The 17,475-nt window shown below is 45.2% G+C and overlaps 1 protein-coding gene across 4 annotated transcripts in view; it reads right to left on the reverse strand.

Moving 5' to 3' along the window:
- Positions 1–17,475, reverse strand: part of RARB (retinoic acid receptor beta) — a 1,138,330-nt gene that overhangs the window by 327,638 nt on the left and 793,217 nt on the right. The window lies entirely within an intron of this gene.

Genomic DNA, 17,475 nt, shown 5'->3' on the forward strand with positions numbered 1-17,475 from the left:
ATTTGTACTATAAATGCAAATGCAGTTTCATAGGCGTGAGGACCCTGACTTTTGCTGACTCTGAGAAAAAAAAATATATTTAAGAGTAAACAAGTTTGTCCCCAAGCTGGTAATTTTCCCTCTTTTTTTTTGACCCTGTTTGTTCTGTTACAAAACACACATGCGCGCGCGCGCACACACACACCCTCAGAGATCCAGGTGGGGCAGAATATAGAAAGATCCCACACCACTAGGATTCCTGGCATTGCGTATGTCCTCGGTTTGTCAAATAAGCAAACAAGCAAGAAAAGAATGTTAAATTTGGCCATTTCCCAGAAGAAGAAGAAGAAGAAGAAGAGGTAACAGTAAGAATAAAATGGAAGGTGGAAAAGTACAAAATAAAACTCTCTAAGATTGAAGTATCCAAACTGTGATGTGAAAAGCTCAATCAATATTGATGCAGCCTCTGTGTCTTCAAGACTTCCAGCTTTCTGGGGTCATCATTTTTTTTCAACATCCAAGTAAAATGACTCTGCCCCTTTAACCTATGCTCTGCATTAAGTCTCATGACCTTCCCAACACCTCCAGGCATTCCTGAGGAGGCTTATGTCCAGACTATTTCCACTAAGCTCCTCTCAACTCATCTCTCAAACTGCTCTTCCTGTCTTGCCTCCTGGGGCACTCACTTGACACCCCTCAACCCAATCCTTATCTCCCATCTTTAGACCAAAGACTGACCTAACTTCTCTTCCTCCATTTCCTAAAGGACCTCTGACACAGCATGTGTAATCTGATTTTAGTGGACTTCCGGGCAGAATCGTCCACAGGGGTACCATAACACAGAGCGGAACAGGGGTGCCTGGGAGTAAACGTCGGCGATCACCAGCACTCTCCCCGCAGGGACTGACCACTGGCCGTGTCTCCTCACGGCTCTGTCCATCCACCCCTGTTTCAGAGCCACGCCAGTTTCTCCCACCTCCTCCCTCCTGCTCCCAACCTTCCTCTCAAGGTGCCGAGAAGAAACGCCTCTTCCATAGGTCAGTGATGGTCTGCCTTTTCTCTGATTTGCTCTGGGATCTGTCTTGGCGCAGATCAAAGAGTCTTTCAGGTCTTGTCTCCCATCAGGAACGCCCACCATTGCCCACAAGCAATCCAATTCCTAGAGCCAAACTACTTAAACTTCAGCTGGCCTGGAAAGGAAGTACTTTCAGCACCACTCTGTATGAAATGCAGGAGTGGGTGGAGGAGGGGAACAGGCCACGGGGTGAGGGACACGCTCTGCTTTTGGGGCGTCTGTGGTTGGGCGGGGACGTGGGTGTCCACACCCGAGGCGTGTGGGGAGCGGGAGGAAGCTGGATGCCAGGAGGCCCAGGTCTGGCTCCCCTACTTGATAACACAGGACACACAGACAGGACAGACAACCTCTCTGAGTTTCAGTTTTAAGTCAAACAGGGACACAAACACCCCCTTCCCGGCCTGATTCCCAGGGTGGCTATGAGGATGGAAGGAAATGATGAGTGTAGGAGAGCTGTGGAGACCACAAAGCCTCATACAAGTGCACCTTCCCACGGGGGCACAATCTTTCAGGATTCAAATGTTAAAATGTTGGTGTCGTGTTTGGCGGGACTAAAAGAAACTAAACGCTCAGTCAATCAAGGATCACCCCAGTGAGACCCCAGCCACGTCCTGCACACTCCCCCCAACTCTACACAAGTGCTTAGCTCTCACATATGATCCCCCTTAGTGTTTCTGATTGAGAACGTCTTTCATGCTTACAAGACCAGGTTCATATATAATCTGCTAAATGCGTGCATTTCCTTTGCTGGCCTGAAATTTTGCTCTCTCTTTCCCCTAATTCTGAGTAAGTTGTATCTTGGTTTCCACCTCGTTTATCTGACCCACTCAGTATCTCTTTGAAAGAGGGTGTTATGACCTAGTGGGTTTCAGCTGTGTTAGAAATAGAATCTATATATCAACAGATATTCAGCAGTGCCCCCAGGTAGAGAGATTGGTGTACTTGTGTACACTGGCCTAAAAGTCGACAACTATTGCTGTAGACCTTACATGAGGGTTTGGAAGGCCTGACGGTGGTTAGAGAATGCTTTAAGAAAGATGCTGGACTTTTGCCTGGGTACGGCATAAACAGTAGATTGCAGTCTCTCTGGAAGTGGCAACTCTCATATTTGCATCACATTTAAAGTTTGCAAAAGGTTCACATACATTATCTCATTTAACTGTTACAATAAATCTGGGAGATTGATAACACTGACTTCATCTCCTAGCTCTAGTTAAACAGAGACTTGGAAAGGTAACCCTACAGAAACATGTATATACGTGCCCCCAAAGACATGCACAACATGGGCAGAGCTACAACGTTCACAGTGGCTCTAAAGTGGACACAACCTAAATGTCCATCCTCAGGATGAAGAAACACACAGGGAGTAACACTGTATCCTCACAGCCATGAGAACAAACCAACTGCACTAAAAGGACGATTCTCTTAAAGATCACATGTGTGAAAGAAGGCAGACAGAAGACAGGAAGTACTGAATGATTCCACTGGGCTTCCCAGGGAGTGCTAGTGGCAAAGAACACACTGCCAATGCCGGGGACATAAGAGATGAGGGTCTGATCCCTGGGTAGGGAAGATCCCCTGGAGAAGGAAATGACAACCCATTCCAGTATTCTTGCCTGGAGAATCCCATGGACAGAGGAGCCTGGAGAGCTACAGTCCATAGGGTCAAAAAAGGCTGGACACAATTGAAGTGATTTAGCATGCATGCAAGCATAAAAAGTTGGCTGTCAGAGGTCAGAGAGTGTATATGCTTGGGGCAGGGTGGGGCAGAAAAGGAGAGTGGAGGGACCTTTGGAGGCATATGTTCTGTTTCCTGCTCCAAGTTCTGGTTACTTTGGAGGCGAACCCTGACTCACAAACTGTTATTTGAGAGTTTGTGACCAAAACCGCTGCTTTTGGTCATCTGGAAAAATCCCAGCTGGTCAGGAACTCTCCTTGTTTCTAATACACAGATTTCACACGTATCTTTCCCCCTTACATCTCCTTTCTCCTGCAAGTGAGAAGTTTTTCCAAGTCATGACCCACTGGGGCTCTCTGAGGAGTGGGGTAGGGTGGCTTTGGGGTGGCTGGGAATGTCCCGGACCCCATGCCCCAGGTTGCTTTGCCCCATGCCCCAACTGGCTCCATCTGCCCACCCTCCACCTACACCAGCCTCCATAGTGCAGTGGGCTGATTCTTTGATACTTGCCTGAAATTCTTCCTCACCAGCTCCACCTTGAATTCTGCCTTGTAAGTATTCAGCTAACTTCTGGAAGCTACCTGGGAACACATAGATACAGGCTTTGCTGTTGGTACTATTATTGCCTTGAATAGAGATACCCTTTATCTACTCTTTCAACTATGCAAATGTTCACCGATTCAGTCATTTTTTTCCCCTCTCCTTTTTTAAAAGACTTACTTATTTCATTAACTAATTGCATGTTTTGCTGCACTGGATATTCATTTCTGTGCATGGCCTTTCTCTAGTTGCAGCAAATGGGGGCGCTACACCTCACTGCAATGCCGGGCCTTCTTTCTGGGGCGGCTCCTCTTGTTGCAGGACACGGGTTCTAGGCGTATGGACTTCGGTAACTGAGGCTTCCGGGCTTAGCTGCCCCATGGCATGTGGGATCTTCCTGGATCAGGGATCGAACCTGTGTCCCCTACATTGGCAGGTGGATTCTTAACTACTAGACTATCAGGGAAGCCCTTTTCCCTCTCTCCTTTTCTCCTTTCCTGTCCAAACTCTTACCAACCAGAAAAGATAATCAGTGTGGGATCTAAGACACAAATGTCCAGTTTATGAAATGTCTATGACACAAACTGCAAATCAGATACACTGTACTGGTCAAGTTCCCTTGACCCTCAGACCTGTCAACCAATCACACGGGGAGAGGAGATTAATGTGACAAAACTGGGTCTTCATGTAGCCATTCGGAAGGACGATGCTCTCTTTCAGGTATCTGCAAGTGGATTTTGAGCTGGCTTGGTTTTCCCTGGGCCTTTTCCACACCAAGTGTTCTGCCGTCATTTCTCTGACCACTCTTTGAAATCAGAGGTGCGATGACGCTGTCTCTTTTGCCCCAAACTTTACAGGTAGCAGCAAATGCTCTGGGGGTTTCTTTGACAAGTTCCATAGTTGCTAATACAGGAAAACTGAGGTGTGAAATGAGTCTAATGACATTCCTTCTATTGTATTTCACTTCATTTGGTTCCTTATACTCCCGTTCCAGGGCTTCCCAGCTGGTGTTAGTGGTAAAGAACAAATGTAGGAGATGTAAGAGATGTGGGTTTGATCCCTGAGTAGGGAAGGTCCCCTGGAGGAAGGCATGGCAATCCACTCCAGTACTTCTGCCTGGAGAATCCCAAGGACAGAGGAGCGTGGCAGGCTACAGTCCACAGAGTCTCATAGAGTCAGACATGACTGAAGCGACTTAGCATGGACACACGCATGCACACATGCATGCACTCTCATTCCACAGATTATAAACTTACTGAGTTTTTATGAGCTACCTGTATCTTAAGGCTTTTCCATGAATTATTTAATCTTCACATCAACTGCAGGATATAAGCTTCACATCATAATCCTCACTTTGCAGAAGGGAAAACTGAATGACCCAGAGATGCCCTAGTTTCATGTGAAACCCTCTAGTGGCTCTGACTTTGTTGCCCAGTTTAGGATAATCTCATTCAATTAAACAAACATGATGATGCTGGAGCTTGGCACTGGGAGATTCAGTCATGAACATGAGCTTTATCACCATTTCCCTGGGGCTTTTAGGCGATTAGGCATAAAACTATTTAACAGACATGATCTTGAGGGTGGTAGATCTTACAAAGCAGGCAGAGTATTGGGTCCTTTTGTGGCTGACATATAAAGGGGGAACTTCTGGATGTTACAGGCAATGAGTCAGGTGCTACAGAATCCAAAACTGAATGAGTTGGGACTCTGAACTCTTAAGGGCATGGCATGGAGAGCCTGTGAACACAAAGGTGCTGGGCCGCTCAGGGCAGTGAAGGAGCGCGTGAGAACATGGAGCCACAAGAAGCTTTAGTCCTATTTTGAAAGCACATCTAAACTCCCAAGCTAAAGCTGCCCCAGCTAATCATCCTTAGATGAAACATGGGGTTGAGTGTTGGCTCGCACCTTCTCCTGCCCCGCCTGCCTGGCATGGTCAGTGTGGTGGCAGGACACTTCCCCAGCCCTGTGCGATCAGGCTGCGCCATGGACCGGCTCTGGCCAAGGGAGTGTGGGGAGAAGCTACTGTACGCCCACCCCCAGGACTCGGCCTTAGGACACCTCTAAGGTTCCTTCTTGTCCCTCCTATACTTCTGCCACCACCGTGGAAAGAGTGTGTAAAGAGGCAGCTGCTGGCCCATGAGGAGCAAAGAAAGGGGAGTCCAACCTGCACCCGGGGCCCAGCCCTGATCCCACCATGCCCTGAGAGGCCCTGCAGAGGCTGGACCGCTACAGAAAGCAACCTGTTGTTTTACAACACTGAGATTTGAGGGTTGCTGGTTTCACAGCATTATTATAGCAAATGCACACCAGGCTTGGCTTAATTGCCATCTTCAGACAGCCAGGCCCAGAAATTTGTCCTCATCTCCCCATTGTCATAGCATCCCTGGGAAAGAGAAATCTTCCTTGGTCACCCTGTATGAAGGGGCAGTGCCCTGCTAGAAAGTCACTTCTCACTTTTCCTTACCATACAGAGAACCATTTTACATGTGATGCATTTTATTTACTCCCTGTCTCTCCCCTGCCCTCCCATCCCACCCCCCTCCCTAACACCGAATGTACTCAGTCAATATTACTTTGTAGGGTGAGTAACTGAGTGACTAGGTCCGGCATGGTCCCCAGCTACAGATGCATGCTAGAATCACCTGGAGAGCTCAACAACCCCTCACCTTTCCCACCTAAACTAAAAGCCTGGATCCCAGTAAGATCTGGGTTATACTGATCCATAGAGAGGCCTGGTCTTTAAGCTTTTTAAAAAAACTGCCTGGTTAATTCCCACATGTAGCAAAGGTTGAGAACCCCTGAGTCATGGGGTGTGGAGGTTGAACTCAGAGATAGCTTTCTAAAGGCAATACCTGATAAGAACCCTCAAGGTGAGCTGGATAAGCCCAGTGATGAGGGTGTCAAGGGGTCTGGTAGGGAAGCCTACAGCCATTTGCCACATGTGAGGACTTGAAAGGGGTCTGGATGAGGATGTCTTATAAGTGCAAAATATACACCGGATTTTGAAGACTTAGTCTGAAAAAGGGAATGTAACTGGTTTCATTCATGATTTTTATATGGCTATGTGTTGAAATAGTATTTTGAGTATGCTGGGTCAAATATGATATATTGTTGAAATGAAGTTTTCCTGCTTCTTACTTCTTTTTAGCATGGTGATGAGAATGTTGAACCATACCTCAGTTGCACAGGGTCTGCCAGGCAGCTCTGGGTTGCAGGGTCTTCCAGACCAATGAAACGTGACCAAAGCCAAGAGGGAGAAACATCAGAGTGGGGAGGGTGAGCTGAAACATGCAGCTTGCTAGGGCTCATGGAGAGGGCAGGGAGGGGATTCACCAAGGGTGGCCCAGAGGCAGGAATGCCAAAGCTTAGGCCTGCAGTCACCTCCTGGAGGTGCTTGAGAAGGATCTTTCTTAAAGCAGGACATTCAGAGGTGGAGTGTGAGAGGAGACGGGCAGATACTAAGGAAGTGAAATATTTGTAATAGGGGAGTGAAGAGCTGGCTGGCAACCGCTCTCCTATTCTGAGGCACTTACAGGTTGATTCATGGGCAATTTGAAGCCATGAGCAGTTACAGTGATGAAACATATAGACCGAATGATTGCCCATTCCTTATCTTTGCTGGAGAGCCCACGCTCCCCTCTGCCTGCCGTCACACACACTGTCACCTTGAGAAGTGCGATCCCATCACTGTCTGTGATGGGATGAGCTGGGAGATGTCACTTCTAACAACCCATGAGAGATGGGCCCATTCAAAGATGCATTAGGCGGCCTCTAAGAAGCCAGCCTGCTTTGGCAAAGAGCAAGAAGGCAGAAACTCAAGTCAGAACCAGATCACAACATCAAGTAAATAGAACTTTCACCTCAGTGCCCATTGGGTGATGATTTTAAAGGCCAGTTGTGAAAACTGCTGGAGAAGGAAATAAAATGATTGCACAAATGAGGAGCTGGAAAGACCTGGGGTGTAAAAAGTCATGCACAATCACTGAGACCAGCTTGAGCCCTTTGCTAGGTGCCCAAACATCAGTGATCATTCTGTACTTGATACAACACGTGGATCCACACAGAAGCCAGAGAAACCGCTGGATTCTACAAAGCGGGTGGGACTGCTCCCTGGTGGTGGCCTGTCCCCTGAGTAACCCCCCCCCAGGGGGTTGTCTGGGTAAGCTCGGAGCTACCTGAGGCTTATATGGCATCAGCTTATAGGGGATAGAAAATACAAAGGAACTAACAGGGATGCTGACAGAGAAAAGATTTCTCCCCATAGTTTTAACATGAAGAGTTCTATTTGATCGGATTGAATAGAAACTGGTATTTTATAGACTGCTAAATCTGGATGTGAAGTAGATCACCCCTCTTACTGAACAGGGGAAGATCCCGAGGTCCCAGCTAACAGCGACTCATCCAGGGTCCACAGTCAGTCAGAAGGGGGGCCGGAAGCCAAGCCTGGGCCTCCCGTGTCTCCGCTTGGTGCTATCTGTGAACGACCCAGGGGTTGAGATGTCTAGGACTAAAGGTACCTGAGGTGCTAGGAACAGGTCTCAGGGCCGTGGTTCTCCACCCCAGTTGTGTACTTGAATATGCAAAGCAGAGTCATTGACGCTCTCCAGGGATGGGATGTGCAGATCTAGAAGCTTTCCAGGTGATTCCAACCATGGCAGAGGATTGCTGCCTGACAGAATATTTGAGTGATCTTAGAGAGAACCTATTTTCCAAAGGCAGAGCATCACCTGCCAGAGATGATGGCCAGGTCCACCTAGAGGCCTCTCTTATAGAGGAGGAGGAGATTAAATTAGCAACATCATTGTGACCTCAAGACACTTTGGTTAACCAGACAGACACCAGTGAGTTGCAGTCACCTTTCTGCCCAGTGAAGGCGATCACAGCACACCTTACCGGTCCTGACCAGCTGATGCCAGCTTTGTTTCAGCTGGTGCAATAGTGGATTCTCCCACCAACCTCTCCACAGCACACAACCCAAGATGGACAAGGCTTTGAAGCAAGCCTAGAACTGTCCACAGAATTTTCTGCAAAGATGAAATTTTCTCTCTCTGCACTAATACATTGCCACCAGTCACACGTGGCTACTGAGTATTCGAAATGTTGCAAATAAAACCAAGAAACTGAATTTTAACTCTTATTTCCCTTTAATTTACTTTACATTCTAATTTGAATTATCACACACAGCTAGGGACCACTGTACTGGATAATGAAAAGAAGGTCTCAGAACTGTACCAACCAGGTAGGTGACGGAAAATCTGTAGATGACAAAAGTAAATATTTTAATTCTAAAATATTTTGTGGCTTATTCATTCTATACGGTCTTCCCTTGTAGCTCAGTTGGTAAAGAATCCGCCTGCAGTGCAGGAGACGTGGGTTCGATCCCTGGGTCAGGAAGATCCCCTGGAGAAGGAAATGGCAGCCCACTCCAGTATCCCTGCCTGGAAAACCTCATGGATGGAGGAGCCTGGTGGGATGCAGTCCATGGGGTTGCAAAGAGTCGGGCACGACTGAGTGACTAACACTTACTTATACTTACATTCTACACATGTCATTAGTTTGCTTAGCAAGATGGGACATTAAAAAAAAAAAGAAACCTTAGCAGACAGTGGTTTGTGACAGTAAAGCACAGGGAATATTGATTTTAAAAAATGCTTTGTGTATTTGGTATTCCTTTATAAGAAAGATTTACTGAATTGTGTGAGGGAATTCTTGGCTGGGCATGTTGAAATATATGATGAGAAGAGTCTGAGGAAGAAGTAGGATCTCAGAGTAACTGCCTTGCTCTCAGTTGCTTGAAAGAATCATATTGTAGGGATGATGGAGCTATTGCTTCATCTAATGACAACCTTTCTGTGGAAACTCTTCCAAAAGCAAGTCACTTGAATGCCAATATCAACTTATTCTCCCAGAGACACAAAAAGCACCAAATTCTCCTAATACAGAGCAGGCCCCTGGCCAAAGAAGATGACTAAACTTTTCCAATCACGTCTTTCAGTTCAGGAAACAGACAGTCTCCGAGGTTGTGCATTTGCGATGAGATACTTGGGATGTTGGTATGCTTATCCTATATGACATTCCAACAGTTAGTTATTTTTGGTTAGCACTTCAATTGTCATGAGAAAAACCATATCATGCCCATGGAGATGCAAACCCCTGCCATCTCTATCGTGATATGTTATCTACTTCGTAGACGCTTGACAGTGTTCCTCAATTTACCCTGATAAAAATGGAAAGATCATAAACTTAAATCATAGTCCTTCAGCCTTGGGTGCCATGTATCTACTGATTTCACTTTACAAATTGTAGACTAGAGGTTACGAGAGACCCCTGATTCTTCACCAGCCCAGCTATGAGCATTCCTTTTTTTTTTTACCCTTTCTACCTCATTTATCCATTTATCTTTTTTTTTTAATTTTATTTTTACTTGGAGGATCATTGCTTTACAATACTGTGTTGGTTTCTGCCACACACCAACATGATGTAAAATAGGAAGCTAGTGGGAATTTGTTGTATGACAGAGGGAGCTCAAACCTGTGCTCTGAGGCAACCTGGAGCAGCGGGATGGGGTGGGAGTCGGGAGGCAGGTTCAAGAATAGTACTTTTATCTTGCTGAAATGTGGGGTTGGGGATTCATTTGTGGAGGGAAAGAAGATCTTGTCAAGGGGTGGACTGATGTAGAGGTCCTGATGTCAAACTTGCCAGTAATGTAACCTTGGGTACTATGTCATTAACTTTCCTGAGATCCACTTTTCTCAGGAATAAGAACAGTACCTCAAGCGGGGCTGCAGGGACATCACAAGGGGATGTATGTTCGTGTGCTCTGTAAACTGGAAGTGTCACCCAGGTGTGAAGGATCAGGGTGTGACGGCACGCTGATTCTCTCCCTGTAAGACCTACATATGATCTTTTTGTTTTAGTGATGGACATTTTGGCTTGCTTCCACCTTTCGGCTAGCGTGAAGAATGCTGCTATGAACATATGTGTACAAATGTCTGTTTGTGTCCCTGCTTTCAGTTCCTTGGATTTATGCTCTGAAGTGGAATTGCTGGATCACACGGTAATTCTATTTTTAATATTTTGAGGTGCAGTCACATTGTTTTCCACAGCAGCTGCACCATTTAACAATCCCACCAGCAACGCACAAGGGTCCCAATTTCTCTACCTCCTTACAAGCGCTGACCTTCTGTTGTTTGTTTTTGGATCATAGCCATTCTAAAGGGTATGAAGGGGTATCTCACTTTGGCTTTGTTCTCCATTTCCCTAATGATCTGCAATGTTGAACACATTTTTATATATTTGTTGCCATTTGTATATTTTCTTTGCAGAAATTTTTATTCAAGTTCTTTGCCCTTTTAAACATGAATTTCTTAATGTCAATAAGAACTTATCTATTTTTCTAACAAATGCTTTAGGATCTAACAACAAAGTCATAATATCCTTAAAAGTAACTGTTAAATGACTCTACATTGTTATTATCACTCTCATTTTAATACTTGTCTTTCTTGTTGCTATTTAATTAAAATGATTGAATACTAGCCTTGTTCCAGGCACTGTGCTAAATAATGTGCATTTATTGACTGAGTGAATCTTCACACCTACTCTGCAAAGCAGGTCTTGTTAGTGTTCATTTTAACAGCTGGGGAAACTGGGGCTTTAATGGTGCTAACTAGCTTGCTCACGGGCCATGCAATTATTAAGTGGTAGAAGTGGGATTTGAACCCAGGAAGTCAGATCCAAAGTCTCTGTTCTCACCAACCTGTGTTACTGACTCTGAGTGATGGTGGCTGGTCAACGACCCACTGATGAACCTTACAGGACATCCATGTTAGAGGAACCATAGTAAAGGGCTATTGCTCATGGTCCTTCATTTCAGAACAGATTCATGGACTCATATCTGTGACTATTCTGTGTTCTTCTGAAGTGACCCAGCAATTGACTATGGTGTGCTATTATTTAATAGCGCAAAGATGAGACATATTTTGAAAATACCTGAAAAATTACATCCTATAACACCATACTGTCTTGGCTTGACAATTTACTTTGAGGGAATAAGATAAGTCATAATCACTTTTGGTGTTCAGCCTCCTTCCATCCTACTGGAGGAGAATATTTGCACCTCACCCATTTACTCCACAAATCTTTACTGAGGCCTCCTCATGTGTGCAGTACTGTTCTAGACTCCAGGGACTGTACAAATGGACAAAGGTTTCCTCTTACGGGTGCTAAGGTGGGTGTGATGGGCAGAGAACATACAATTACATGAAGATTTCTACAGCAAGCGATGGTGGGGCCCAGGAAGAAAAATAAAGCAAGAGGACAGACGGGTTCTAAGATGTGAGAGGGTCCAACATTTTAGACGGGGAGGTCAGGAAAGGCTTCCGTGGTGGGATGATGTTTAAGAGCGACCAGAAGGATGTGAGAAAACGAACAATTGGTAAAGAGCATCTCAGACAAAGGGAACAACCAGTGCAAAGGCCCTGAGGCAAGAGCTTCCCTGGAATTTGTGGATATCAATGAGGACAGAAAGGTGAGTGGAACCGAATGAAAGACTGGCTAAAATTCATTAACTCTGCTGTTCCTTGAATCCTCTGTGGTAACACTGGAATTTATCAAATGGCAATGACCCAGCTGGGGAATACACCACATCTAAGATCTGAGTTAGGAAAATGACACAGACATGACAGATTTGCTTCTGAAGAGCACACAGTACCTGGATTACTCTTTTCTTTCCTGGGGGGTCGTGAATCAGAAGAGTTATGAACAAGAAAGAATGCCCCAGGCTGTAAAGCACTTCCTAGGGCATTTGTCTGCACAGGTATACACCCACTAAACATTAAGATTCATCTCTTTTACATCAAATGATGAACCCCTCAATGTTGGACACACTTGCTTTTTCTAAAAACCAATGATGGTCACCAAATCCTCTCTAATGGAGAAGCGGACAATAAGTCCACAAATGATAAAAGATTAAAAGAGAAGGATTCATGTGTGAGAGCTCACCTGTGTAGACATTTTTGTTGTAAAATTTTGTTAAAAATTTTTACCATCCAGTTATATGTTCCAAGAAATCTGACATTAGAATCACAGGTAATTTAGGAAAAATTAAACCTTTCTAGAATTTGACAAAAACCTCTGAGAAATTATTGAAACTAAGAAAAATATATGTTTCAGCATTATATGTATACATTTCAACATATGTATACAAAAAGTTCAATTTTCTGTATTGGATTTCAATAGTTAATTCTGAACATCTTGACCCACAAACACTGGAAAATTAGAGTACTTAATTCTATGCCATTATTATATGTAATAGTCTGATTTTTAATGTATGTTTAACCAGATGCTGGAGTAACCACAAATTATAGCTTTTCAGTTCCTACAGAATGAACTCCCACCCACACAACTCCCAAATGTGAATCACAGTATTTCAGAATAATACTCAAACATTAAAAATCTCATTTCAAAAGGAGCTTGTCATGTTTTCTACAGAATAAAAATAACCTCAGTCAAGTGTGGAAAAGGTAAGGGTTCTGTAGGAGTCTAGCCTCCAAACTCCACTGTCAAGCATGACATCTTATTCCTAAAAACAAGAGGAAACTGAAGAAGAGGTAGTAAAAAGAAGACAGATCAAAGCAGCAGGCAGGAGAGTTAGGAAACAGTTGTGTACACACTATTATATACAAAGGGCTCCCCTGATGGCTCAGAGGGTAAAGCGTCTGCCCACATTGCAGGAGACCTGGGTTTGATCCCTGGGTACGGAAGATCCTCGGTAAAAGGAAATGGCAATGCACTCCAATACTCTTGCCTGGAAAATTCTTGCCCAGACTGATGCTGAAGGTGAAACTCCAATACTTTGGCCACCTGATGCAAAGAGCTGACTCATTTGAAAAGACCCTGATGCTGGGAAAGACTGAAGGTGGGAGGAGAAGGGGATGACAGAGGATGAGGTGGTTGGATGGCATCACTGACTCAATGGGCATGAGTTTGAGTAAACTCTGGGAGTTTGTGATGGACAGGGAGGCCTGGTGTGCTGTGATTCATGGGGTCACAAAGAGTCGGACACGAATGAGTGACTAAACTGACTGAGGACCACTAGAAAGCTGAGCACAGAAGAATTGATGCTTTTGAACTGTGGTGTTGGAGAAGACTCTCGAGAGTCCCTTGGCCTGCAAGGAGATCCAACCAGTCCATCATAAAGGAGATCAGTTCTGGGTGTTCATTGGAAGGACTGATGTTGAAGCTGAAACTCCAATACTCTGGCCACCTGATGTGAAGAGCTGACTCATTGGAAAAGGCCCCGATGCTCAGAAAGATGGAAGGTGGGAGGAGAAGGGGACATCAGAGGATGAGAGGGTTGGATGGCATCACCAATGTGATGGACATGAGTTTGAGCAAGCTCTGGGAGCTGGTGATGGACAAGGAAGCCTGGCATGCTGCAGTCCATGGGGTCACAAAGAGTCGGACACAAATGAGCAACTGAACTGAACTGAACTGAGACACACAGTGGACAGCCAAATGGGAGCATCTGAAACCTACGTGCAGACGCAGACCACCGAGATGGGCTTGACATCTGGAAAGAGGACTTGTCATCAGCATATGGGGGATAAGTTGAATAGTGTGATTATATGCTTCATGAGAAGAATGAGAAGGACAGTGGGCTGTGGACAAGACCCTGGGGGACCAGAGCATGGAAGAGGTCCACGAAAAAGATGGAGGAGAAATGAGCAAGAAGCAGCCTGGAGAACTAGCACACGTGGTGTCCCAGGAAGGGAAGGTGACCTCGAGTCAAACAGAGCAGGCTTTAGGAAAGTAGTGACTGAATGATGGTGGTGGCAGCAGTGGTCTTGTTCATCAACATCATCAAATTATAAGGACAAGAGCAGCCAGCACTTCTTGACCATTCATTATGAGTCAAGTACAATGATTTATTTAACTAATACATATATGACACCAACTGCCTACCAGAAACTTCTCTAAGTGCTTTATAAGTTTTAACTCACTTAGTTCCTATAACAACTCTATGAGGAAGACACTATTATTAATCCCATTTTACAGATAAAGAAACAGAAACATAGAGAGGTTACCGTGACCTAAAATTGCTCAGTAAGTGACTGTTAGGACTCTGAAGCTCTGCGTCTCCTTCTCACTTGGCTTTCACTACTCATCAGTCAACGAGTAGGTCCCACCAGCATCCTGACTGAATAGATCAAGGAGACAAGGATTAGCAACGTCAACTGAACTGCTCAAAGTCAGCCAGCCACGGAGGTGGGCCTGGACAGGTAAGATCAGGCTGAATGATGGACCTACACAGCGACTCCCATCAGCCCCTGTGTGACTGGAAGGGGAAGACTCTAGATGACATCTCTCAGAAGACATAAGCTCCCCTTTGTGCTGGGTGGCAGACGAGGTGAGGGTCTGACCCAAGCCAATCAAGGATGAAGCTGGGTTGAGGACAGGTGGCCTTCTTAAAGACTTGGTTCCATTCTGGTTTACTCTTGTCCCTTGGATGTGGCCTCCTGGCTTCTGGTTGAGAGCCTGGTGGGTCTGTCTCCATTGGGATTGTGGGAGACCCTGTCCCACCCTTCGGAAGTCTGTTACTTTTCTTTCTCACTGAAAAGGAGTGTGAACAAGTCCAAACACAATAAACTTTGTAGTGTGTGTGGTTTAAATGGTAAATGGTATAAATAGTAGGCCAATATCTAGTACAAATCTCCTTTAGACTGGGATTCCTTACTGGCTTAGAACACACAGGTTCCAAAAACACCTATCTAGGAGACACACCTCTATGTTCATTGTAGCACTATTCACAATAGCCAAAACATGGAGACAACCTACGTGTCCATCAACAGAGGGATGGTAAAGAAGATGTGGTACAAATATACAATAGTCACCAGTAAAAAAGAATGACACAATGCCATTTTCAGCAACATGAGATGACCTAGAGATTGTCATACTCTGTCAGTCAGAAAAAGAAAGACAAATATCATGTGACATCGTTTATATGTGGAATTTAAAACATGCCATAAATGAACCTATCTGTGAGACAGAAACAGAACTGCAGACGTAGAGAACAAACTGAAAGTTGCCAGTGGGAAGGAGGCTGGGGGAGGAACGGAGTGGGAGACTGGGGTCAGCAGATGCGAGCTTTTGTATCAAGAATGGGGAGACAGCAAGGTCCTACTGTGTAGTACAGGAAACTGTATTCAATATCCTATGGTAAATGATAATGAAAACAACAGAGAAAAAGGACGTATGTATATGCTTTTGTGTGCATATATATATATATATCTGAATCACTTCATTGTACAGCAGTAATTAACACAACATTGTAAATTGATTACACTTTGATTAAAAAAATTAAAAATACAAAACTATATTATCTTTGCATTACTTATTCTACATAAAATAATACTGCAGCTTTGCTCTCTGGGAACCAAGGCTTGCAAAGCCCTGGTGTTCTTGCGTCTGCTGTCCTCCACCCGGGCTGGACAGAATGCAGTTGGGGTCCCCTCTCTCAGCAGACTCTGACCCTGGAGTGTCAGAGGCCGATCGCAGTCAGCACCAACAGCAAACAAAGCTGGTGCTCAGCTGGGCCTTGAGCCCAAGAAAACCAGCCACACATGAACTCACACCATGCGGGAAGGAGAGAGGGGGGAAATGTTCTAAAAACAAAACCAGTAGAGAGAAAGGCAAGCGGAGAAGCTGGCTCCACACTGACTGTCTCCCACAGGGGCGTGTGGGAGACAAAGCCTGAGAAAGAAAAGCTTCCCCTGACTCGCCAGGAAAGGAGCCCCAGTCTCCTGACTTGACTGGAAAACACTGACAAAGGCCAAGAGCTCTGAGTCTCCTGAGAAGGGAGATGGCTTTAATTCACGCAGCAACACAGGTTTTGTTTGAAAGGGCAAAAAGTCAGAACTGATTTAACATCCTCTGTATTCTTTATATGGAGAAGTCATCCTAAATGAAGCATTCCTTGGAAAGTGTGTGAGTGAGCTAAGATAACAGCAGCTGCTGTGATGAGTGAACCTGAAACCTCAATCGGCTCCACATGGCACGGGGGAGTGATAGAAATGAAGAGGGGACCGAGTAAGCTTCAGAGCAGACCCTGGACTTGTGCTTTGATGGGACAGGCTGAGTCTTCCAAACTGAGAGGCTAGGGTGTTAGTGGGGGTGGCATTAGGGTAATTACGGTAATTACAATTGGCATTAAGGGACTGGGGGATGGAGGGAGCTAAGAGATTTAAGAAGGAAAGAGGGTCCTGGGAAAGATGGAAGGAAGAGGGATGGATGAAGAGAAGTGGGAAGGGAAGGGAGGGTCTGGGAGGACCCCATGCACAGGGGGCAGGCAGCACCTGGGAGGAAGTGGAGGTAGTGACTGCATCCCTGGCATCAGAGCCTTCAGCTTAAGCATCTCTAATGAGCAGAACTCCTGATGAAGCTAATTTCCTACCTGGGCAACTTGAGAAGTTCTCAAGGTCATCTCAATATTCAGCCAAACATGCCTCACCTTGGTTCCAGCCCTTCTGCCCTGGTTTCTACTCTCTTAGATACATAGATCAAGTATAATCACTTTTCCACAGATCAACCCTTCCAGAACCTCAAGTCCGTTTCCGTGGTGTCTCCTCTTCTCGGGGATAAAAGCTCTCTTCATATGTGTTTCCCTGTGAGGATGGTTTTAACCACTTCTTCACTGTCATCCCACTCCTCGGGCTGGACACATTCCAGTTCATGAATTTTCAGTTGAAATGTGGTCCCCAGACAAAATAGGCTATTCCAACCGTGATTCCAAGCCCCATCTTTGATCTGCACTGGAGCTTCAGATGAAGTTCCCAAGCAGACATACCTCATAGCTGAGTCACGCTCAGCTTCCTGTCAGCCACCGCAAAGGCTGCTGCTAAGCTCATTCCCTATTCCTCTTAGGGGCAAATGGTTTTTTTTGAACTTGAGTGTATAATTTTTCTTTGATCAATTTATGTTTCCCTTGGTAAGCTTTGGTCCATTTTTCCAGGCTGTCAAGAGCTTTTGGAACAGTTTTATGATGTCTTGGACAATTATTACAAGCATGAAGCCAAAGTCCTCCTACAAGTTCTTGATCATTGTGTATAATGAGACATAGTTAAGACAGAACTCCGTAAATTGCCACCCAAGACCTCTCAGGTTTAGGCTGCGCCACTATTTACATCTCAGGATATTCTTAGCG

Source organism: Odocoileus virginianus, chromosome 32 (assembly GCF_023699985.2).
Source record: "Odocoileus virginianus isolate 20LAN1187 ecotype Illinois chromosome 32, Ovbor_1.2, whole genome shotgun sequence".
Taxonomy (NCBI): Eukaryota; Metazoa; Chordata; class Mammalia; order Artiodactyla; family Cervidae; genus Odocoileus; species Odocoileus virginianus.